Genomic DNA, 25,295 nt, shown 5'->3' on the forward strand with positions numbered 1-25,295 from the left:
TACGACCAATATAGTAATCAGTTAGACTCCTTTGCAGATGCAGATTTGTTACGCAAATCTCAACTGTTCCTCAAAGTGCGTGTGTTGTTCGTGTTGTTTCAGCTTCGAGGTTCATGTTGTTCTTGATGTTTCAGCTTCACAGTTTGCGCTGTTTCCGCTGTTTCAGCAACTGCAAAATGTGATCCTGCCAGTTAGGCAGCTTCAACAATTGGTCAGCACTTAATCAACTTCAGGGAACAATTATAAAGATAGCATGATTACGTGTTGAATAATTAAACATATAGCAATGAGGAGAGTTACTCTATACCTTTTGGAGTGATTAAGCCAAAACACTAGCAAAGGCTTTCAACTAAGGGTTGAAGAGGGTAATATAATGGCAAATATACGATAAAAAATAGACAATATGGGAACCTAACACCCTGAAGTCAAAACTCGAACAACTTAAATCATAACCAATTGAATCTTCATTATTGTTCCATTGATTAACATCAATACCATTTAAATAATTTACAATGTTGTTGAGCTTTTGAAATGATCTTCCTTGACCAAATGAAATATTAACAAGTTTAAACACATGTGTCAATACTTTACCTTGATTTGCTACTTGTTGTCCAACTTCTTTGTGTTGATCTTCATCGATGTCACTTGCACTTTTGCCAACTATTTTGAAACAGTTGAGAACATATTTTTTTTCTCGTTTTCAAATAACATCTAGGGTGTTTCTTGTGCTAATCCAATTGCTTTAAGTTGGATTATGGAACATAAATTCTCATGTTTTTTCTTATGCTTGAACACACATATACTTCAAAGAGTTTATAGGTAATTGGGTAATTGGGGTGAGTTTTTTTTTTAAATAACTAAAACTTTGTAAGTGCACAATTTTTTTCTTTAGAGCTTTACAATCCAGATAACCTTGAAATTTTTTCTTTATAAGGTAGATTGTCGATCTCATTATTAGCAGTTAGTATTCTCAAAACAAAAAATGTATATTTCCAAATGAGTTGTATTAAATATATTTGGGGTTAAATTTAATTTCTCTTTCTTTTGTCCAAATCATTGTTTCTGAGCATTGTCGTTAACATTAGCATTGGTATTGACCCATCTAGATCCAGGTTGATATGCCTATGGAAATTTAAAATTTTGAGTTTTTATTGTTTATGTAAATTTTAGATATACATTCTCATTCTTTACAAGTTTTTGTATATTGAAGCTTAAATAGGTTCATTCCAGTGTCTAAGTTAAAGGGAAATGGATCGTTATATACATATATAAAAGGAGAAGAAAGTGTTAATGTTACCACCATGATAAGTTTTTATTTGTGGAATACATCTTACTTACACTATTACGTTGTTTATATAAATTTTAGATATATATTTTCATTTTTTATAAGTTTATGCATATTGATGTTTAAATAGGTTTGTTTTAATGTTTATGTTAAGTGAAATAAATTTTTATATTATTATTATTATTATCCAATTTTAAAGTTATTTTTAAGTTAGATACCAAATTCATGTATAAGGATTTTTTGTTTGTGGGACAAAGGATCCACTTCGTACAACGATTTCACTGAGTCTACAAAAGCATACATATTGTACCCTTCTAATTTTGAACTTATGACCTCTTAAAAAGGAACACATACTCTTAACCATTAAACCCCTCACTACTTATATATATATATATATATATATATATAATCGCTTTCGCACCATAACTCCTTACCACCTTACTTAGATCAGTCATAACACTGATAGTCAATACCATGAATTAAAGTTATTATACCTCTAGTAAGAGCTTTTGATATCCTTTATGTGCCACCGTGTTGCATAAACAAGGGAGAGAGCAAAAGAATTTCAAAATTATGCTATGGTGAGTTATACTTATTTTTAATAATTTTAGTTTTCTTCAAATAAAAAGCAAAGAGGCTTTTTTTCATATTTTATCGTTCCGCCTTTTATTATATTGTGTTTTTAAAATTCGATATTCTTATTTTTATTTAAGACTATTGCTTTTATTTGTTATATTTCACTAATAATATTTCACAATAACATATAATAGTTTATTTTATAAAATAATGACTATATTTTAATAAAATAATAACTTTCTTGTGATGTTATAGTAATTGTTTATTTTATATTTTTTATGTTTTAGCGATATTTTAATAATGGTTTTAATTAGTATTATAAAAATATTTAATTTTTATAAAACAAATGATTATGTTGTTAGTGTTGTTATTTTTGTATTGTTTTCTCTCATAAATTATTTTGGTTTTGGTATTTTTTCATGTGTTTTTATCAAATATAATATATGGGTCAACCATATTATAGGAAAGTGAGTTGATTGGTATTAGTGATTTTTTTTTCAACCAAAGTGTTCTTTTTCGCTTACTGATTCTTCCAATCCAAGTGTGTGTGTTTTTTTAACATGGTAGATAATGTCTTCCCATGGGTTGTTTTTCTCTTTTTACTCATCACACACTTATTATTGCACTAAATTACATTTTCTTTTATGCAAATTCCACCATATCCTTAATGAAAACCACTTCATAACACTAGCCAACCAACACCATCTCATCACATACAATGTAATCTAAGGATATATTTGCATCCCCAGTCAATGATGCACGAGCATCTACCATTCATTACATGAGTTTTTTACATAGTAAAATGAGGATCTTGTATAAGATAAATGTGCACCCCTTGATTGCATAGTCAGCACCATTGTTGGACAACAAATTATTTATGTCATGTAATTCAATCAATAAAAGTAGCCATATTCTCACCATTGTGAAAAACCAGTTAAAGTTAGTTATCAATATCATCTCTTGTGAATCTTATCAATTTATAGATACTCTTGTTTGCATGTCAAATTGCATGGATAGTTGTAGGAATTATACAACCACATGAGTGCTACAATGAAATACTTTTAGCAACTCCTATTGACATCTAGAATTAACAAGAATAAAACATAATCCACACATAATCAAATCCCATGTGAAAATCACAAATAAAACATACTAAGAGAGTAATATATTTGTTATTATTGGATCCTCCCAAACAATGTGTCACTCTGAATTATATTAAATTTTAAGGAACATTATTCTAAATCATTTCCTTAATAGGTGGCAAGGCCACTACACTTCATAACTTTTAATATTTCTCAATTGCTACAGTGAGTTGGATGTTGGCACTTTGGAAATTGTAGAAACTATACAATGACGTAGTTAGATATGAAAAGGATGAATCATTGATTTAACCATAGACTCTAATATGCTTTTTAATGTATATTGTTGTTTGATAATCATATGTAAACATTTTTTTCAATTTCTTAATGTTTCACTTTCTCATCTTAGTTTTACCTTCTCTTACCTTTCTGAATTTTGTGAGCACTTCTAAGAAGACAACACTAGGTGCAAATAATTGGTCCTCTTTGCAAATATAGAACTCTCTTGAATGTTTCAACTTTGCCTACTAGTATTCGATCGTGAGTCATGTTAATCATTTCCTATGTTTTTCTTCTTTTAGGTCATCCTCGTATATGTACTCCCCTCTAAGACAAGGTGCACTCTAGGAAAGAGTTCCTTATTCTTTATTTCCATCCCCCCTATCTATTCTTACTTTTTGTTTGACACAAATGTAGCTTTTAATTGTTTTCACTCACCCTTTTCATCTATAGGTTTATCTTTTAAATTCTTCTCCTATTTCAACATGTCTATCTCGTTAATTAAAAATGCAATCCACGTGATGGTTGCATTATCCACAAACATCCAACCATTCTTGCATATTGTCTATGTTGAGCTTGTGAACATTGTTTGAAGTGTGACCTTGTGCTACTTCACTTCTCTCTCTGATGGCACACACACAATAGATAATGGTGCCTACACAATTTAATGCCATGGTTACTTCTAGAACACTTAAAAAAGGTTTAGATATGTGCTTGGGGAAATGGAAATGTGTAGTTATTAACCAATGCATGTAAATTTAACCATTTATTATAATATGTAGGACTTGCACCACCACATACAAGGAACACAATTTTTCATTGCTAATTATTGATTTTCCATACAAGACTTTCATGCTAGAACACTTTGAAATCATTGATTCCTGCCCAATGTTGATTGAGTATCCAACCACTATATTGGTCTTAGCTACTTGCAAAATGGAAAACCCATCATATTTTGTCTAAGATCCACTACTAAAAAAACATTGTATATTTACTTTAAGTCCTTCCTCCCCTACCATTGAAACACCTATTCCTACTATAACATTGAGCCCATATAACTTGAATTGGGATATCAAGGATCAAGTGGATGCAAAGACAACTATTCACCATTTCAAGAACTAGTAAGGTTTGGCTAAGGTCTTCATCTTTTACCGTGTTTATAAAGATGGAAATCAAAACATATCACTTGCTTTAATAATTATGTAGATGCATTTTATGAAATTGTCTAAAATGGTCATGTCTACTTGGTCTGGAAAGGAACTATCAAGCATGTGATGAAGAAATATAGCCACTCAAACAATGATTGGGATATTTTCTTTCATCCATCATCCTATCTTCAACATTTCACATTAGAAGCTACATCATTTCCATAAATTCATTCAAAACAATCAATGAAATTAGATCTACAATTGTTGGCTCCATTGTTGACATTATTGGTGTCATCACTAACACATCACCTACCTCCCATATACATAGACAATATGGATCAAACACTATAAAAAAGACCATCCATCTAAAGGACATGTCTGGTTTTAGCATGGATGTGACATTGTGGGGAGAACATTTCCATGTATAAGGAAACGAACTAGCTAATTTGTGCTCTTTAGGAACCCAACCTATCCTAGTAAGCAAGGGAGGTCATGTAGCTTATTTCAATGGAAAGACTATTTGGAATATCACCGAATCCATTATTTCAATTAACCAAGCTATTCCTGAAACAAATAGGAAAATAAAATAGTTTGAGAAAGAGGACTTACATGGTCACTCCCTGTACTTTACTATAATATATGAGATTGATCCTACCTAGGTAAAAAAAAAAGGAACAAGTTTTGAGGTTGCCAACATGTCCCCATCTACGAAAGATGAATGGATTTCACTAAAGGCTATCATAAGTAAAATTTTGGGTGGAAAACTTGTATTACCTTGCCTTCCATCTAATCATCAATAACACACAATGCACGAAGAATGACATCCAAATAAATAATAGAACTTGGCATTATCCCAAATGGAATGTTAATTTTCTTAATTGCAATTACAAACATTTTCTTAGATTTGACCTCCATGACCAAGCTAGGACACCACAAGGAGTTCTTGCCTTCAAGGATGCAACCACCGAGTTCATGGGAATTTCTACAAAAGAATTACATTTTCTTTCTTCTAAACCTACATTCATCAAAGAAATACTTTCCAAAGTTGAATGCAAGTAACAAATATTCACACTCTCTATTAATTTGGAGACATTTAAAGACACCAAATACTTGAAGGTCATTACCATGGCATCACAAAGTTTATATTTTCAAGCTAGAAACAAGCTCTTGCCTAATGAAATTAGTAATATTAATTCCCATAAAGGGATATGTTTTCTTTTAATCTGTCCATTTTTTTAAAATTTAAAGTGTTTCTTACCAAAAATAACAAGTTCCACCAAGCATAGAGGGATGGATGTAGTTTTTTTATTCCCTTGGTTTTTGTAATGTTTCCAAAGTTTTGTAACTCCTCTTACATTTCATACATTACAATAAATACCGATTTTAGCATCCTACTTTTTCATGCTCAGTTTCTTATTTAGCTTATCAAATAAATTTATATCTAATTTAGTATTTGACATAACATTCACTTTCCATTCAATTCTCTTAACATAATTTTGATACTTCTATGTTATTAATATATTGAATAATACACATATTACATGTTTCAATACACATTTTAATAAATTAACATGTGTTGGGCGCATATAAGATGTCTTTTAGAACTCCTAAATTCCTCACATTAATTATAGACCTGGGTAAGTCGTTTCGTTTCAAGAGTGTACACAGTATGTGTAGGTGATGGAAATCATTGGATCTATAGACAATAATGCTTTAAGATAACTTATTGATTTCAATACAAGAGTAAATGAATCAAACCATAAACTACCACACTTGAAACTTCAAAGAAATTAAACTATTCAAGCATCAAAACTCAATCTTAATCAAAAAGCTCTAATTGCAATTATAGGCCATAAGCACATCAACCGAGTGCACTGTAGCAGTAACAGAGCTCTTTCAGCTGAATAGAAACTTCTGCATATAGTAATACACCTGATCTAAGCAATAATACGTTGGCTCTCAATTAATAGGAAATAACTCTTATCTAATAATTGAATCAATCTACGACATAAATAAATGAAACCAATCAACAGAAAGAAATAATGCGCAAAATGCAGAAACTCAACACCGGTGATTTATATATCAAGTAGATCAATTGTAAAACTAAAAAAAAGTAATTATACTTGCAGTAAAAAGATAAAGATATAACACAGGGAAAAACAATGAAATCCACCAGTGACCGGGCCCAAGCCACCAATGATTACTGCCTAGTTACTCAGAATATCGCGAGCAAACATAAAAACGAATTACATGTTCCTCATCAACTTTGAATGTCATTACAGTAATGATGTGTTCTTCATAATAATGCTCTGTCTCTTAAAATTATAGCCAAAGTAAAAAAAAACACAAAAGTTGTTCTATTCTATTCTATGTCAAAGAGGAAAAGAGATAACTGTGATTCCTCAGGATCAGGAGATCCTAAGGAATTCATGACCAAATACTATTATAAGAATAATCTTATGTCATGTGCTGATCCTTCTGATTCACTTCTCAACTTGACTGCACAAGACGCGCTCTTTTCTCCTTGTTTAGCCTTTGTTGTTCAATAGATTGAACAACAATTGTCCCATTCGCTAATATCTTCATAAAAAACAACGAAAGTTAGTTTTGACATTCAAATCATATCAAAAGCGGTTTCGTTCACTTTATATCGAAATTCTATCAAAACCTTATTACATCATGACAAAAATGCATAAAAAAGAGGAAAAAGATAATGTAATCAAGGGTAAATTTGTACATGTTGCACGACCCAACATACTCCCCTGTTTACCTTGTTTCATGTCGTCATGAAAATAAGTAGTTATTATGTAATGGAGTTAAAGAGTAAGCAGGAAAGACCTTTTCCTTATACAACCTATAATCGTGCTTTTGTATTAAATTTGCAAAGGCTATCCCTTCATGACCTTCAGGAAGCTCGCAATTAGAATAGTATCCTTCAGGAGGGTACCAAATAACAGGTCTCCTAAATTGACATCCTAGCCAATGTGGTCCCTCCCTCAAGATAATATTACTGTATGTGACAAAACGACCTGCGGCAACTTTCAAATTCTTGTAGCCAAATGGTTCTCTGTTCTTGACACTACTGGTGGAGACTATCGATCTCTGTTTGGATGCAAGTAAGGACGTTTCCTGTATAGATAAGAAATACACCCTTCCTACCTGCACAATTTCTTTATGTATAGGACTCGCCAATTCGCACCATGGTTCTCCCAGAGAGGACAGTTGAATGCCCTCGCCTTTTTGGGTTAGCTCTTCACCTGCATCTTTGAAAATATCCACTGCGTCATGCAACATTACATGCTTTTTCAGCCACGTTGCTCCTTCTACCGACAGCCTATAAACCTCAGCTATCACAGCTTCTGATACTGTTATTCTTACACCTTTTACTGTGGACTACCCATTCTGTAAGTGCTGTAAAAATTCAAGAGCGATTTCACTGCTAGGGGCCTGAAGCTTGGTGAAATATGAAATCCATCCCGTGCGCACCAAAATTTCCCTAGCTCTGTTAGAAATTTCCAACACCAAGGGTTCTCGGCGAACCGATTTTCCACCCATAATGCTCGAATTCTTCCAATATTCACTCTACAATTTTCAAAGATTAACATAACAAAAAAAAATGCAACAGAGAATGACAATTGCTTTGGTAAAATAGAACAATAAATAGACGTAGCACTAAATTCCATAATTTAAAGTTGAATTTCCATGATAATTAATAATATTAACTCTAGGACTATGATACTGCCACATTCCATTTGACTATGGGATATCATAGCAAGATATCAAGTCCAGTAAGCGGAATAAATACAGTGCATGCGAAGTTGTAATGGGAATCCTCCCCCTCCTTAAAAAGAGAGGTCGCTTACGACCGAGTAGACAAGGAAAGGGTTGTTCTGACGGCAAGGCAAGGGGAAGAACAATACATCATTAAATGAAACAGAGTACACATATAAATGATAGGACGGAAAGAGGTATGGTTATAATGAGATCAGAATGTGTAAATATAGTTATGAATAAAAGATAAGACGCTTGGATTGATGATAAGTTACGCGAGAAAGAAAAGGACAGTAATGTGCCAAAAAGATGCTCTGCTGACGGTATTCTAGCCGAGAATGATGCGATTGATCGGAAAACAATTTCTCATGCGTAAAGGTTCAAAACAAGGAAAAATTAAGGAAATAACTTCTTCGATAAAAAGAAATAATAATAAGAGGGTATTATAGTAATAACTAACGATAATATATAACTTCAATACCATAAGCAGAGCCTCTGCTGCCAGCAGGCATCCATAGCCTTGACAAGGTTGCTTTTTAACCCATATGAGCTAGCATACTCAATTTATAAATGGAGAGTTACAGTGCTATTCTATAGAAGAGATCAGTGTGCTAGTGTGGGAACTAGATGACTACACTTCCATTCACTGGGATGTAGCAAAAGTGATCAGGTCGGCTCGTGATGAGACCTCTTTTTCCAAGGATATTCTGGCTATCCATTAGATCAGAACCCTGGTGTGGTGGCCATAGTGGGAATGTCACTTTGCTATAGGCTTATGAACATGGTAGGTTGGCTCGTAATGAGACCCCCTATCCTTCATCTGAAAACAAAATTTTGCTGTTATTACACATTTTTATGATAAATAGAGGGAGGCTCAATACCTCTTAAGAGCAGGGATGGTGGAAGAAGTTTAACATGTCAATAAAAAAAGTATTCCCATAGTATTATTTATTAAATATAGAGAATATTATAACCAGGAAGGGTGGAACCAGCATGGTATTAAGATGACCAATCAGTATCAAGTACAACAGAAAGCTATGCAGCAAAGTAGTATATAAATAATTGTGTCCCTTTCTTGAAAAGAATCTATCATCAAGAAGTTGTCTTGTTAAATATCATAACATTAATGGTATTAACTCCCTTCAATAGAATCCATAAATTCTTGTCCTCATAAAAGTAGTGTACTTCATGCCATGAAAAGAAAACAAAATGAAAAACAAAAGAAAAATGGGGCTGAGCGTTTGAGTGAACATCAATCGTTCAGACAAGCGAAGAGCAATCACACAAAAGAAAAATTTTGTTGTTCAATTGGAATTGAATAGCAGTTGTTCAATGAATTGAACAACAGAGATACACAAAAAGTGTTGTTCAATCATTTGAACAGCAATAACTGCAAAGAGAAAAAGTGTTGTTCAATTGGGATTGAACAGTAGCTGTTCATTTGAATGAACGACAACTGTTCAATCAAAGGAACAACAAAGCACACACTGGGGATGTAAAAGTGATGTTTAGTTGTTTGAACAACAGCTATTCAATTGAATGAACGACAAAACACACCAAAAAAAGAAGGTGTTGTTCAATTGGATTGAACAGTGGTTGTTCAATAGATTGAACAACAACTATTCAATTAATTGAACAACAAAATTATGCCAAAAAAATAAAGTGTTGTTCAATTGGATTGAACAATAGCAGTTCAATAGATTGAACAGCAGCTGTTCAATTAATTGAACAACAAAATTACACCAAAAAGAAAGTGTTGTTCAATTGGATTGAACAACGGCTATTCAATAGATTGAACAACAGCTGTTCAATAGATTGAACAACAGTTGTTCAATAGATTGAACAGTGGCTGTTCAATAGATTGAACAACAAAACAATGCCAAAAAGTGTTGTTCAATTGGATTGAACAACAAAATCACACAAAAAAAAGCGTTGTTCAATTGGATTGAATAGTGGTTGTTCAATAGATTGAACATCAGCCGTTCAATTAACTAAACATCAAAATCACGCAGAAAAGGAAGTGTTGTTCAATTGGATTGAACAGTGGTTGTTCAATAGATTGAACAACAGTTGTTTAATTAATTGAACAACAAAATCACATAGAAAAGAAAGTGTTGCTCAATAGATTGAACAATGGCTATTCAATTAAGGAGTGCCCAGTCGCCCTCATGAAATGTCTTTTTCTTAATCAGGGCATCATGCCATTTGGCTCTTTGCTATTGAATAAGTATCGTACACTGTAGAGCCAGTAGCCGAGCTTCATCTAATTCATTCATCTATTGTAACCTGTTAACCTGGGCTTCGATTAAATCTAGTCCCACTTCCTGGGTTGTCCTTAGTGTTTGTATTTCAAATTCTATGGAAAAATGGGTTCTTTACCAAATACTAGTTGATACAGAGAGTATCCAGTAGTGTTTCTCCAAGTTGTGTGATACGCCCACAAGGCCTTTGGAAGTCGAGCAGCCCAGTCCCGTCAATGTGATGAAACTATCTTTGTTAGAATAGCTTCAATAACTTTATTTTTTCTCTCCACCTGGAATCATAAAGGAGTGCCTAGTCACCCTCATGAAATGTCTTTTTCTTAATCAGGGCATCATGCCATTTGGCTCTTTGCTGTTGAATAAGTTTCATATGTTGTAGAGCCAGTAGTCGAGCTTCATCTAATTCATTCATCTACTGTAACCTGTTAACTTGGGCTTCGGTTAAATACAGTCCCACTTCCTGGGCTGCCCTTAGTGTTTGTATTTCAAATTCTATGGGAAAATTGGGTTCTTTACCAAATACCAGTTGATATAGAGAGTATCAAGTAGTGTTTCTCCAAGTTGTGCAATATGCCCACAAGGCCTCTAGTAGTTGCGCAGCCCAGTCTCGTCGATGTGATGAAAATGTATTTGTTAGAATAGCTTCAATAACTTTATTGGTGCTCTCATAAAGGAGTGCCCAGTCACCATCATGAAATGTCTTTTTCTTAATCAGGGCATCATGACATTTGGCTCTTTTCTGTTGAATAAGTGTCATACGTTGTAGAGTCAGTAGCAGAGCTTCATCTAATTCATTCATTTATTGTAACCTATTAACATTGGCTTCGGTTAAATCTAGTCCCACTTCCTGGGCTGTCCTTAGTGTTGTATTTCAAATTCTATGGAAAAAATGAGTTCTTTACCAAATACCAGTTGATACAGAGAGTATCCAGTAGTGTTTCTCCAAGTTGTTTGATACGCCCACAAGGCCTCTGGCAATTGAGTAGCCCAGTCTCGTTGATGTGATGAAACTGTCTTTGTTAGAATAACTTCGAAAACTTTATTGGTGCTTTCCACCTGCCCGTTCGCCTGCGGGTGATACAGAGAAGTAATCGTATGTGGGATATGATGGTTTCTCAATGTAGAAGCAATATCGTGACCCACGAATTGTGGCCCCCCATCAGTAATTACTTCTCTGGGAAAGCCATACCGCACAAAAATTTCGAAAAGAAAATTAATAATGGTTTCTGTTGTTGCTCTTGGCAACGCTACTATTTCCACCCACTTAATTACGTAATCTGTTGTAACCAATATCTACAATTTCTAGTTGGATGGTGGTTTGAATGGCCCAACGAAATCTAATGCCCAATGCTCAAAGGGTTCTATCGCTAGCTGTGGATGCAGGGGCATTTCATCATATTGGCCAGGGCAGCCTGTCCTTTGGCAACTATCACATGCCTGGAAAAATTTCTTAGCATCTTTAAAAATAGTGGGCCAGTAGTAGCCCATCTATTTTATGTCCAGTTCTGTGGTTTGCAAAGCGTCCACCACAAGGTCCATCATGGCAGGCTTTTAGGATATCATAAATTTCTTCCTCCCTGATGCACCTGCGGATGTTCATTTCAGATCCCATGTGGAAAAGGTATCCTCCAATCTAGGAGAAACGAGTGTTATATTGAACAATAAATTTTCTTTCTCTGGGTGTCAAATTTTTGGGAAATTTTACCACTGCTAAGTAATTTGGTACATATGCATACCATGGCATTTTTACGGCCACAACAAACAAATGTTCATCTGGGAACTGATCATCTACTGCCACTGTATCATATGTTCTTGGTACTCGGGAGAGGAAGTTTTCCACGAGGTTCTTCTTCCCTAGTCGATCCCTTATAGTTATGTCAAATTCCTGCAAAAGTAGTAACCAATGAGTCACTCTTCCATTTGTAATTGGTTTGTTGGCTAAATATTTAATGGTAGAGTGATCAATATACAAAAATATAGGATATCTAGTTATATAGTATCTAAATTTGTTTATAGCATAAATAATAGCTAAAAAATCCTTTTCTGTTACTGTATAATTCAACTCAGCAGGAGTAAGGTTTTTGCTGAAGTAATATATAACGTAAGGTTTCTTGTCTTCTTCCTGGTCAAGAACAGATCCAATGGTTGTATCTGATGCATCTGATGAAATATGGAAAGGTATATCCCAATTTGGGCCTCGTAATACTGGTGCTGTCGATACTAACCGTTTAAGATTTGTGAAGGCAGTGTCACATTTATCAGTCCATATAAAATCAACATTTCCTGTCAAGGCATATAAAGGTGCAGCAATTTGCGAAAAGTTCTTTATAAATCTACGATAATATCCAGCAAATCCTAAAAAACTACGTACCTCTGTTTGAGTGCAGGGAGTAGCTAATAAGAGGATTACCTATATCTTTGCTGGATCTACCTGAATTCCAGCTGCTAAAATGTAATGACCTAGAATCAAGCCCTCTGTCATCATCATATGAAACTTCTCATGACTTAAGCATAGCCTAGTAGCAATACACCATTATAGGACTTTCTCCGGTATTTGTAATGCCTGATCAAAGTCATCCCCATAGGGTATGAAATCATCCATGTACACCTCCAATCCTTCCTTTATCAAGTCTGCAAAAATAATGAGTATGGCTCTTTGGAATGTAGCAGGTGCGTTGCACAATCTAAAAGGCAATACCCTGTAAGCGAATGCTCCCCAGGGGCAGGTGAAAGTAGTTTTATCTTGGTATTCAGGGGCAATTTTAATTTGGTTGTAGCCACTGAAGCCATCCAAGAAAGAGAATAATTTCTTTCCTGCCAGTGTATCAAGAACCTGGTCGATAAATGGAAGGGGAAAATGGTCTTTTTGCGTCACTTTGTTGAGTTCTCTGTAGTCAACACATATCTACCATTTTCCATTCTTTTTTGGGACAACTACTAATGGAGAAACCCATTTACTGTCAGATATAGGATAAATAAAATTCAAATCTAATAGTTTTTGAAGCTCTTCTTTCACAATATCCTTTAGATGAGGATTTAATATATGCTGCGGTTGTCAAATGGGTCTTGCATCTTTTTCAGTGTAGATGTGGTGCATGCATAAATGCGGGTCAATCCCTTTCATGTCTGGGTAGTCCCATGCAAAAAGCCCTTTATATTTCCTAAGGACATGTATAAGTTTTTGTTTCTGGTCATTACTTAGATTACTATTAATGTTCAGGATTTTCCCTTGCTCGATTTCAATAGGTTTGCTATTATAGACAGTGGTTGTTGGTATCAGTTGGTCATTGATGTCTCTCAAGGAATCTTCTTCAATCTCATTGTCAAGGACTGCTTCAATCATGTGACATATCAAATTAGACACTGTAGTAGGGTGATTGATAAAGGTGTTAATGATATCATCTTCTGTTTGATTTTTGAATTCAAGCACATCTACCACAGTAAATGGTGAACAAATATTTCCTTTTAAATATGCTGCTGGTTGTTTCTGAGTTTTTACAATGGTCAGGCTTGGCTGAGTAGCAAGGTATAAAGTTAGATTCTTAACAACATTTCCTCTGGTTATGGTCATACTGCTTGTTCGGAAGCTTATATAAGCATCATTTGTTGCTATCCAAGACCTTCCCAATATTAAGGGATGTCCATCTAGCTGATTTTTAGGGTTGATAATAAGAAAATCTGCCAGATATTCCCAAGAGTCCACAGAAACCATCACATATTGTAATGTTCCTTCTTTCTTAATGATTGAACGGTCGTCAATTTCCAGCAAGGTAGTGGTTGATTCTAAGGCTGTGATGCCAAGCACTTCGCAAGTTTCTATTGTAAGAATGTTAATGGCTACCCCTAAGTCAACTAAAGCACTGGGAAAAGATCGACCATTTATTTGGACTGTGACAATGGGATTCCTCAGGTCTTTGTATTTTACAGGTGTCTCTTTGCCTAGTAATAAATCAGACAAAGTTCTGACGACATGGACAGTTGGTGTTATTTTTGTTTTCCTCACATACTTCTTTGCACACAAATCTTTATTGGTTTTAGCATATATCGGAATATCTTGAATGGTCTGGAGGAGGGGTATTTTTATACAAAGATTTTTTAGTTCACCTAGAAGATCAAAGTCAGGATATTTAATTGGTCAAGGTATTATCAATCTTTCTGGGAACGGGGGAGAAGTAATTATGATTTGTTTAGGATCTTTCTGCCTAACTGTATCTTCTCCCTATTTTGTTTGCTGGTCATCTACAGTCGAAGGCTTATTTGGATGCGTTTCCTTAACCTCAGGTTGTAGATTTTTGTCCTCATGTGGAGCAATTATGCATCCATATCTTAACTTAAGTTCATTACATTCTCTCCACTCAACTTCAGGATCTGAAATCAATAATTTGTATTGAATGGATTGGTTTGTTGTTGGGATTTAGATTTGGTTGAGCTGTGAATTGTGGCCATATATTAGGTTGAGGATTTTTTTGCAACGTGTAAGGTGCTGGTAGGGTTGGTTGAGGTAGAGGAACTGTTCCCATGGGATGGTTTGTGGATCGTTGCCAATTTGGTTGCCAATTCTGATTTTGTGAGGTAGAAGGAGATCATTGAGAGGAATAGGGGGTGTTTTTCCAGAATGGTGGAGGGTAAGAGGAATTTGGCCAATTATTGTTTGGATTTGATTGGTTGGGCCATGGTGGCATAGAAAATGTTTGAGGTGGCCAAGTAGAGAAAGGTGGCTGGTTCTGCCATGCTTCCCCTGAATATTGCTAAGAATTAAATTGCGAATAAGGAAAGAACGAAGATGGTTTTGTAGGCATACCTGTCAGACATGCTTTCCATTGACGGCGCTGGTTTAGCAGATATACTGATCCTACTTCCTCTTCTGCTTCCTTGAAAACTTATTTTAATCCCGGAAGCGATGGACAACTTTCTGTAGCATGATCCTTAATGCGAATGGCGCATGTTTGTATCATATATAACGAACATTATCTATGTCTGTGTTTCTTTTTGCAACGTGGACAGAAAATAGCCAGATTTTATTCTGCTTCGGCCTACTTTTGTTTGGCTTGCATGATATCCAATTGTGTCATCAGGGTCCCCAAGATATTAGTCTTGAAATCTTCCAACAGATTACCGATTTCAACTCGTGTAATGCTTCCTCCTGAGGCTCTGCTGTCTCTGGTGATTGCATCACATCCAGTTGGTTTCAGCCTTGTACTACCTCTGGAGCACCTAATGCACAATTGTATAATATCATCATAATCCTCTTGATAAATATCACCCTTCCCCATTAAATTCAATGTTTCTACCCATTGGTCTTTCATACCTTTGATCATCGTAGTTTTAAGAACTTCAGGAGGCAAATTTGCATAAGGAGATCTTTGCAGATTATATTGAAAACATTCTACATATTCTTCAAGAGTCTCGTTAGTCTTAGCTACCATTTGAAATATTTCATCCTTCAGTTCTCTAGTTCGGAAATAATCTTGGTATTTTTTTAGAAAGGTTGTTTTCATTTGGTCCCAGTCAATAATGGTACCTCCACCAAGCCCCATAAACCAACGCAGAGCTGCTCCCTTCAAAGTAGAGGGGAACAATTTCAGCTTTTGGGGGTCGGTAGTGTAATCATATCCCCTACATAAAACATCAAATTCGAAAAGGAATGCATCAAGATCCTCTGAAGTTAGCCCATGAAAGGTAGGAATATTCTATAATGGAATAGCTTTCATGGGAGCATTGACAACTGTATCAACAATAGGGTATTGTAATGTAGAGGTTTGAGGTTGTTGCTGATTATGAGCCATTTGGTAAAAAATGTGCCAATATCCTTCAAGGATTTCTGGAGCTGGAGATTTGTTCCTGGGGGGTTTAGAAGAGACTTTTAGAATGATTTTAACAACACTACCTTGGTCCAGAATATTGGGTGTCCTCTGTTCAACCACTACTTCAAGAGATTTGGGTTCTGATGATTTAATCTTTTCAGCACTACCTGTTTCTCCTTCTCCTTCATAGAGATTGCAAGAATTCCCTTCTTGTAAAGGGCTAGGCTGTAAATTTTCAGTGTTATGAAAACTCTGTTTAGACCCTTCAGTCTTGCTGTGAATCTTAGCATCAACTAAAGATGGTGATCCTGCGGCCTGAAGGGTTACAGTGGGATTTCTTGTAGAAACGGTTCGGGGTCCTACTGATGATGGAGACTCAGCTTTCTTATGATTTCGTTAATGAAGGTTAATCGTCCAAGGGTCACTGATCCCTTATCTTTTTCAGATCTAGGCGGAGGAATTATATCTTTTTCTACTCTTTTCTTCTTAGTCATTCATATAGAAATACAAACATTTATTTCTACTTCAATTCCTATGCAATTCTGCTGAAAAGAGGGCAAAGGAGCAAGCACTTTACTTGCTCATACGCAGGTTCTTACCTTTCGTTTTTAATACCCAATTCATTCACAACAAACGAACATTGAACATTTATTTGTACTTCAATTCCTACGCAATTGTGTTAAAAGCGGGCAAAGGAGCAAGCGATTTACTTGCTCTTACACAGGTTTTTACCTTCCATTTTTAATACCCAATTCTTTCACAACAAACAAATATCAAACATACATCACCTTCTGTGAAATAGAAACACTCTCCTCAGCAACGACTCCAAAATGTTGTGCACATATAAGATGTCTTTAGAACTCCTAAATGCCTCACATTAATTATCGACTTGGGTAAGTCTTTTTGTTTCAAGAGTGTACACACTATGTGCAGGTGATGGAAATCGCTGGATCTACAGAGAGTAATGCTTTAAGATAACTTATTGATTTCAATACAAGAGAAAACGAATCAAACCATAAACTACGAAACTTGTAACTTCAAAGAAAGTAAACTATTCAAGCATCAAAACTCAATCTTAATCAAAAAGCTCTAATTGCAATTACATGCCATAAGCACATCAACCGAGTGCACTGTAGTAGTAGCAGAGCTCTTTTAGCTGAACAGAAACTTCTGCATATAGTAATACACCTGATCTAACCAATAATACTCTGGCTCTCAATTAATAGAAAATAACTCTTATCTAATAATTGAATCAATCTACGACATAAATAAATGAAACCAATCAACAAAAATAAATAATGCGTGGAATGCGCAAACTCAACACCAGTGATTAATATATCAAGTATATCAATCGTAAAACTAAAACAAAGTAATTAGACCTGTAGTAAAAAGGTAAAGATATACCACAGGGAAAAATAGTGAAATCCACCAGTGACCGGGCCCAAGCCACTAGTGATTACTGCCTAGTTACTCAGAATATCGCGAGCAAACAGAAACACAAATTATATATTGCTCATCAACTCCGAATGTCATTACAGTAATGATGTGTTCTTCATAATAATGCTCTATCTCTTAAAATTACAGCCGAAGTAAAAAAAAAAGAAGCAAAAGTTGTTCTATTCTATTCGTTTTTCCCCTCTTATAGTCAAAGAGGAAAAGAGATAACTGTGATTGAATTCATGACCAAATACTATTATAAGAACAATCTTCCATCTTGCCTGATCCTTCCAATTCACTTCTTAACTTTACCACACAAGACACGCTCTTTTCTCCTTGTTTAGCCTTTGTTGTTCAATAGATTGAACAACAATTGTCCCATTCACTAATCTCTGCATAAAAAACAACGAAAGTTAGTTTTGACAGTCAAATCATATCAAAAGCGGTTTCGTTCACTTTTTATCGAAATTCTATCAAAACCTTATTACATCATGGCACAAATGCATAAAAAAGGAGGAAAGAGATAATGTAATCAAGGGTAAATTTCTACCTGTTGCATGGCCCAACAACATGATTTTAACACTTCTATGTTATTGTTTAACTATTTTTATAATTTGTTATGTCTAATTTCATTAGCATCACTATTTTCCCTACATGTTGTTCTTTACTTTTACTTTCTTATCCATTCATTATTACAAATGGAGACAACAATTTCTGCTAGCACCTTGTATAATGACATACTAAATCTGTGGATGTATACTTTAGATGTTTCACAATAAGAATTAAATTATTTTGCAAATTTCAACTAATTTTTTAAAATCTCGGTACTTGTTTACTTACTACTTTTCCCCTCTTTGATGATATCGTAAGGAAAATATAATCACCATTTCTACATGTGTGTTGTATACTAGCTATTAACATATTTTTATCTTTACCTACATTTATTTTTTCCCATTTGTATGCATTTATTATTTGTTTTTCATTTGTTAGGAATCAACATTACTACTTCAAGTTCAGATATCATTTCAAACTATTAATGTATTTGAAAATATACACATTAAATGTGTAGGTACATATTGAAATATTTTTCCCTAGGATTTTGTCAGTTGGGTTTATCTCGAGTGGCTAGGAGGAACGAATGTTATCCTCCTCACCCAAGTTCAATTCCTACAAGTAACATGATGAGATTTTTTGTAATGCCTTTGAGTCTTGTTGCTGAATTTCAATAGTCCCTTATAACTTAAATATGTCAATTTTCTCATGTGAATATAAAGATACTTCTCATAGACAAAAAAGGATTTTGTATTATGAATTAATTTATTATACATATTTGAACCAATTTTCATATATTCATGTACTCATTTGCATGCTACTTTGTGCATCGTTAATGCTATAAATTTGAACATCTACCACCATTTCTATATGTGTACTATATAAAATCCTTGTTTTTTCCCTTGTCACAACTATAAACATTCACTTCTTCTTGACTACTACTAAATATGATCCCCTCTATGTAGAAAGTCATTTTTGCAACTACTATGAAACAAACAAAGAATGCATTAATGTACACATGCACGATGTATATCAAAGAAATAAAGATTCCATCAATAGGAAAATGAGAGAATATTGAGTTGTTGCTCAACCTACCCAACCATGCTAATATACTTCTATGAATCCTTCTTTTCTAGAACAAAACCATGAAATATTTACGCCTTCTACACAATGTGAAACTAGCACTTCATATGTTCATAGCAACCATCTTATACATTAAACTACATTCCCCCCTTTGTAAAAACCCTCCCACACAAACACCCAATGTAGCACCTCTCAACCACACCCAATGATTCATCATGTTACACACAATAACATATCTCAAGCACATTGAAGCTTTTATGTATGCTTAGATACACTCCTATGCACCCATGTATGCACAATATATAAAGAATCATATCTTGGATTTTTCATTCACTTATTTAATGGAAACCCAACATGTTTTCACTAAAATTGAGAAAATAGTGGGCATCACAAATATCTTTGGAACATGTTGATGGGCCGAAATGTACTACCAATAGCAAGGGATCTCCCTGACGTAGAATCCCAACTATAATCTACATTTTTTTGTTTAGGAGTTCCATTCGGTATGTAGGCATGACAACCATCATATTTTTTATACTTCACTTCTGAAAAAACAAACAACAATTGTTAGAGAAAAAAATAAAACCTTCAATAAATGAAAATGAGAAACTTATGGAATTTAAACATATGGAACGTTATGCATATAAAAATGACTAAGTAGCATTTAAATGAATCCCAAGAGAAGTAGTGTTAGCAAAACTTCAAATAAAACCCATGTATTTGATAAGAATTACTTCATTGATCATAAACAAGTTCAGAATCAACAATCTAATGAAAGCATGTAAAAGTGCACAATCCCATACATAACATATATGCTTAAATCAATAAAGTAGTTTACCGACATAAACATAACATAAGCACAACACATACTATCCGATCACCATAGGAGAAATGTTACAATGATTTATGACACATGAAATAATTGCACACTTAGGCTCAAAGAGCTTCAAAAGCTAAAATACTCATAACATTATCACATGAAAAGCTCATGACATTCATAAGTGGAAGCGAAAAATCACCACTTACATTCAAAGAGGTCTATTAGATCTAACTAAAAGTCTTTTACATTGAGCCACGAGGGTATAGAAGATAAGGTTACCTTTCACCTTCCACGACCTTTCACCTACTCTTAATGACTTTTAATATTCCACATGAATTTTCCTATTCTATGATCTAATGTGTTCTCAACAAAATACTACTTACATCAATATTAAGAAAATAAACAATTCTAATAAATTATTCTAGTAATAGAAAGGTCTGGAACATTGAGTTTCAATTGTCGAACCAAATATGTCTTCCATAACTTGTACTCTCTTGCAAGAGTCAGAATCTGGTGTTGTAAATCATCCCCAAGTCTCTGTATGCAATCAAGCACATATGGTACTAGGGTGTACTTCTTTCCCTATATCAAGTTTGAGAGAGTCACAATCTTGGTGTATAGCCTCACAAGCTCAACCACATACTGAGTGACCATTTCCTTTGTAGCTTCCAGGTCACCCCATATAGCGGCTTGTTTGATGGAATGTAAGAATGCTTCAATGTCTTGTTTAAATTCCTCTTTTGTTCTTGTTTCACCTAATGTGTCAAATTTCCAATAGAAGGAATCGTGTGTAATTTGACAATAGACTCTAGTGGACCAAGTAAGTTTCGATATGATGTTATTGCTTTGTCCATATCTCTAGCCAATTTTTCATGTTATTGCATCTTAATGAGCATAGCCACTTTGTTATTTTCTATTATGATCCAATATTTCCTTGGAAGTTCTTCAGGTTCATCAGGGTACTGATCAAACCATTCATGTATATGTTCAAATCATGTTGTGGCTACTTTGATAATTATTCCCCTTGTTAGCACTCCGTAGCTTTCCTAGGATGAAGAGGAAACTGCAGAGGTAACCACAAACCACTTTAAAGCTAGGATCTAGCCCTTCCAACTTCAAAGAGGGCTCTCTCTGTATGAATTTCCAATTATTGTCTTAGATGTTAGGCTAGTTATGAATATCAAAAGATAGGTTTTAAAATTTTGGTTTCAAGATGAAGGAGGGGTCCATTAGGCATGGACTCATAAGAATGTTTAGTAATCATTCACAAATAAATAGAGTAGTTGAAACAGGGCAAGGTAGGCAAACTCCTGGATCTTACAAAATATTTTTGGTATGGATGAGATGAATAAGAGTGAGGATCAATTAAATATAAAGCATACAAAGATGAATTTTATATTTAATTTTAGAAGGAAAACATTTAGATTGCTTAACAAGCCAAAGAAGAGTATTGTGAGTAAATTCTACTCATAATCTTCTTGTGAACAATCAATAAAGAGAATTCATGTGAAAATTTGAAGGAAATACAACTTTACAAAGAGAGAAACGTCACCATTTATCTGACACAAGAATATTGACACAATACTACCTCTGTATTTCTGAATGTATTACTTCAAATAAATTTCTACGGTTTACAACCAAAATAAGGTTCTTATCCTTTTCTCCACAATCAACCCTTTCTACTTTATTTTACAAAACACTTATAGAGTCTATCTCGAAAATATTCAGACTTAAATGAAAATTTATTACAAAAATAATATGTACTAAAATGGTGTAGATATTTCAAAAATAGAACTAAATAGTAGCAATTCTGGACTAATTTAGATGTTCGGTACACACTTCGAGGATTGTTGTTGCTAACTGTACCTATAATTCTGCTCTTCCATTGACTGTTCCAGATATTTAGGATTCTGTTTCCCTTTTTCTATCACTGGTCACTGTTATAGCACCATTTACCACCCTTGGTATTTGTGATGCTTGGTTTATGGCCTAGGGAAACCCCTCCTTCCAGACTTGGTCCAAATATATTAAAAACAATGTTTTATTCCTTGTATGGTACTTTTCCTTGAGATAAAAGCATGTACATGCGGGTTAGTCAATACCCAACCCGCGTATATGTGTTAAAACACTTAAAAATTTAAATTTCCTTAATTATGGGTGGAGTTCATGGGTTTTACTTGTTGATTACCTCCTATTTCCCATGGCCCAACTGTTTCCCAACTAAAAAACTAATTGGGAGAAGTATAAATAGACTTCTATTGGAATGCCTCAAGGGGGAGAAGAGATAGAGTTATTATACTGAGATTATCCCTGACTGAGTTTGATGAATCCTTGTGCCTCATGCACTTCTCCAAGCTTCAGGAAACCCTTGTTTCCTTGATTATAGATATTCTCCCTCTTGCTTGAGATATCATGGTGTTGGTTATGGAAGAAGATTGTTGAAGGCTAGTATAGGACAAATCCAAAGGACGGTTCCGCTTGGAGCTAGAAGAAGAAGACTCAGGTGAATTCTCTCCATGTTATTTATAGCTTGCTGCAATAAAAGAAATGTTGTCTTGTTTCCGAAATTAACTTTGTTCATGCATCAAATTATGTTGTAATTCATATATGAATGTTGTTTTGATGTATGATCAATCGTTGGCTTATATGATATAAAGTCAAATTTCGTGAATATGCTTTACTTCTATACTACTATGTATGTTCGAATTGAATGATTTTCAGGTCTAACGAACATCGGGAGTTGTAGAGGGTCTGAACCCTGTGGGACCTACTTGACTGAAGGAAATCCGGGTACAGTCGCTCTTATGTAGTTTGATTATATAAGCATTTTGCCTGAGTTGTATGAGTGTTTCTTATTGTAGTTTTCTCCTACTGTGTTGGGGTTCTAACCCAAAGCCTTAGGGTACTTATTCCCGTAATAGAATTGGCGACTCTGCTGGGGATAACAATATTGTTATTCCTAGTTTGGGTTGTTCAGTGTCAACCAGGGCTCAGTCTTTGGTTTGCTTGCTGTTACAGTCTTATTTGGTCTACTAGAGTCTCAGACCTTAAGTCTGATCTGTTTGATCTGGCTTTGTTTTTTATTTTTCTTACAAAGCTTTGTATACGCTCTTTACTTTGTTTACAGTAGCGTACATACACTTGTTTCTGTGAAGTGAACCCACGTATATGCGAGTTTCCTAAATCAAAAGCACATGTACATGCCTCTGTGCTTAAACACAGTCGCGTATACCAATTTTTGCATTGTTTTTCAAATCTCTCTACCCAAATAGATTTGTTGCCTGGTCTTTTTAGTCTCTTTCTGTCTGAAGAATTTCATTATTCTGCAAGCTTACTATTTTGAAGTATCTTCCTCATTGAAAATATTTGGCCTAGGTTTTCTTTTTGAGTGAGTTTGTAATTGGTTTTTTTGGCACACAAGACTTCGTTCAAAAGTTCTTGATTCTTCTAGTCCTCCAGAACAGGAGATTGTTTTCAGTTTCGATGTCAAGCTCGGTTTTTGGATCTACTTGCTTTGCTTTCCTTTGTTTTGTTGCCTTATAACTTTTCTTGCTTTTTGAAAGTCTTTTGACGAATTTGAAAGTATTTCTTCCTTGGCTTCTGGGTCACTTTTTCAAGCTCTTTGCTACTGTTTAGGTCGTTTAGTACAAGTTGAAGCCTTTTTGCTCAAGTTTTTGTTCATTTTGGAGTTTTGTAACTTGCAAAGACTCCTTGTGCCCTCTTTTCGATCTTGACTTTTAGTAGCATTTTGAGTGATTTCAAAAAGTTGTTTTGGTTGTTTCTTGAAAAAGAAAAGATCTCAAAAAACATTGTTTTTGTTTTCTTTTGCCAAGTTTGATTTTGGTTTCTTTTGGTTTTTGAAAGTGAATTGCGATCTTTTACAATTTGTCCTTCTTGTTTGGAGAGAATTTTGTGTTCAAAATTTGTATCCTCTTCAATACTTAAGTTGGCTCATTGATATTTATAAACAATTGCTTTCGCTTTTTTAGAGTAATTTAGGATCTTGCATCTCCATTGTATCTTGCATTAGGGTAGTTTGCATTATTAAAGCATTCGTAGTCTTTTTAGTTTTTGGGTGTGTGAAGTGTGTTTCAATAAAAGAAAAGAAAAAATATTTTTCTTTATAGAAGTCTCGTAGAACCCATATAGAGATCTCTTTTCATCGCAAAACAAATGATTGCATTCATGTAGTTAGTTTTTCATTGATTTCTTTTGCGTCATACAAACACCATTGGTTTCACTTCCATTAATGCCCTTGACTTAAAAGAATACCCATTAAAATCAAGCGCTTAATTAAAATAAACTATAACTTTTGTATTGTCATCAAAATACACCAACAAGTTTAGGTTTATTAGGGCCTTGGATTAGGCAAGAAGAGAGTTAACTCTCCAAGCCACTCTAAATTACAAAACAAAGAAGTTTGATTAATGAGCGAAATCCAATAGCATTAGGGAGACTGGCAAAGCTTTGTAACTGGGAGTAAAGCGCAAGGGTTAGTGAAGATAAGGACGAGAGATACCCCCTCTCTTACTTGTCGGATCCTACCTCACGACTGTTTCACCTGCTTCTGATACAAGTTGGTGACCATAGTTGTCTATCCTAGGGACCACATAGGTGGCTGTGGAGGGGAATCCCGTGGCACTTGAGGTTGACGTTGTATCACATTCAACAATACTTCTGGAGGGCACCCTTGCAAAGCTTGGGGGCTTGCACCAGCAAAGGTTGTTGTCTGGAGGTCAGCATAACTACCTCTGATACCTTTGCTAGTAAGCCTGTGGCGTAATTACTCCAGTCTATTTTCGGAAGACCCTTATTATTAACTTTCTCGTATTTTGGTGTCCGGTCCTAATGACCCAAAGCGGAAATACTTGAGAGTTGTTTGATTGTTGATATCTTTAGGGACATTTTAGTGAGTGTTCTTTGCTCCTAGTCATCTTAGCTTTATAATTTTTTGAGTCTTTAAGCAGATCTTTTAAATAATTCAAAGTGGCTGATCGACCATCTCGATGGTCTAGGAGACTTCATGGGCTATCACCTATGAGCCCAGAGCCTTCTCCTAGAAGGTGTAGGAGCGATTCTACTAGTGGTTTTCAACCAATGGTAGCAGGCGCATCAAAGATTGATCCTCTGCTTGGTGGCATTAGTTCACAAGATAGACTTGGCACCAGTGCAAAGTTAGAGAGGAACACACTAGTTCTTT

The sequence above is a fragment of the Pinus tabuliformis genome, chromosome X (assembly GCF_031772625.1).
Source record: "Pinus tabuliformis cultivar Carrire ecotype Pingquan chromosome X, CPIR1, whole genome shotgun sequence".
NCBI lineage: Eukaryota > Viridiplantae > Streptophyta > Pinopsida > Pinales > Pinaceae > Pinus > Pinus tabuliformis.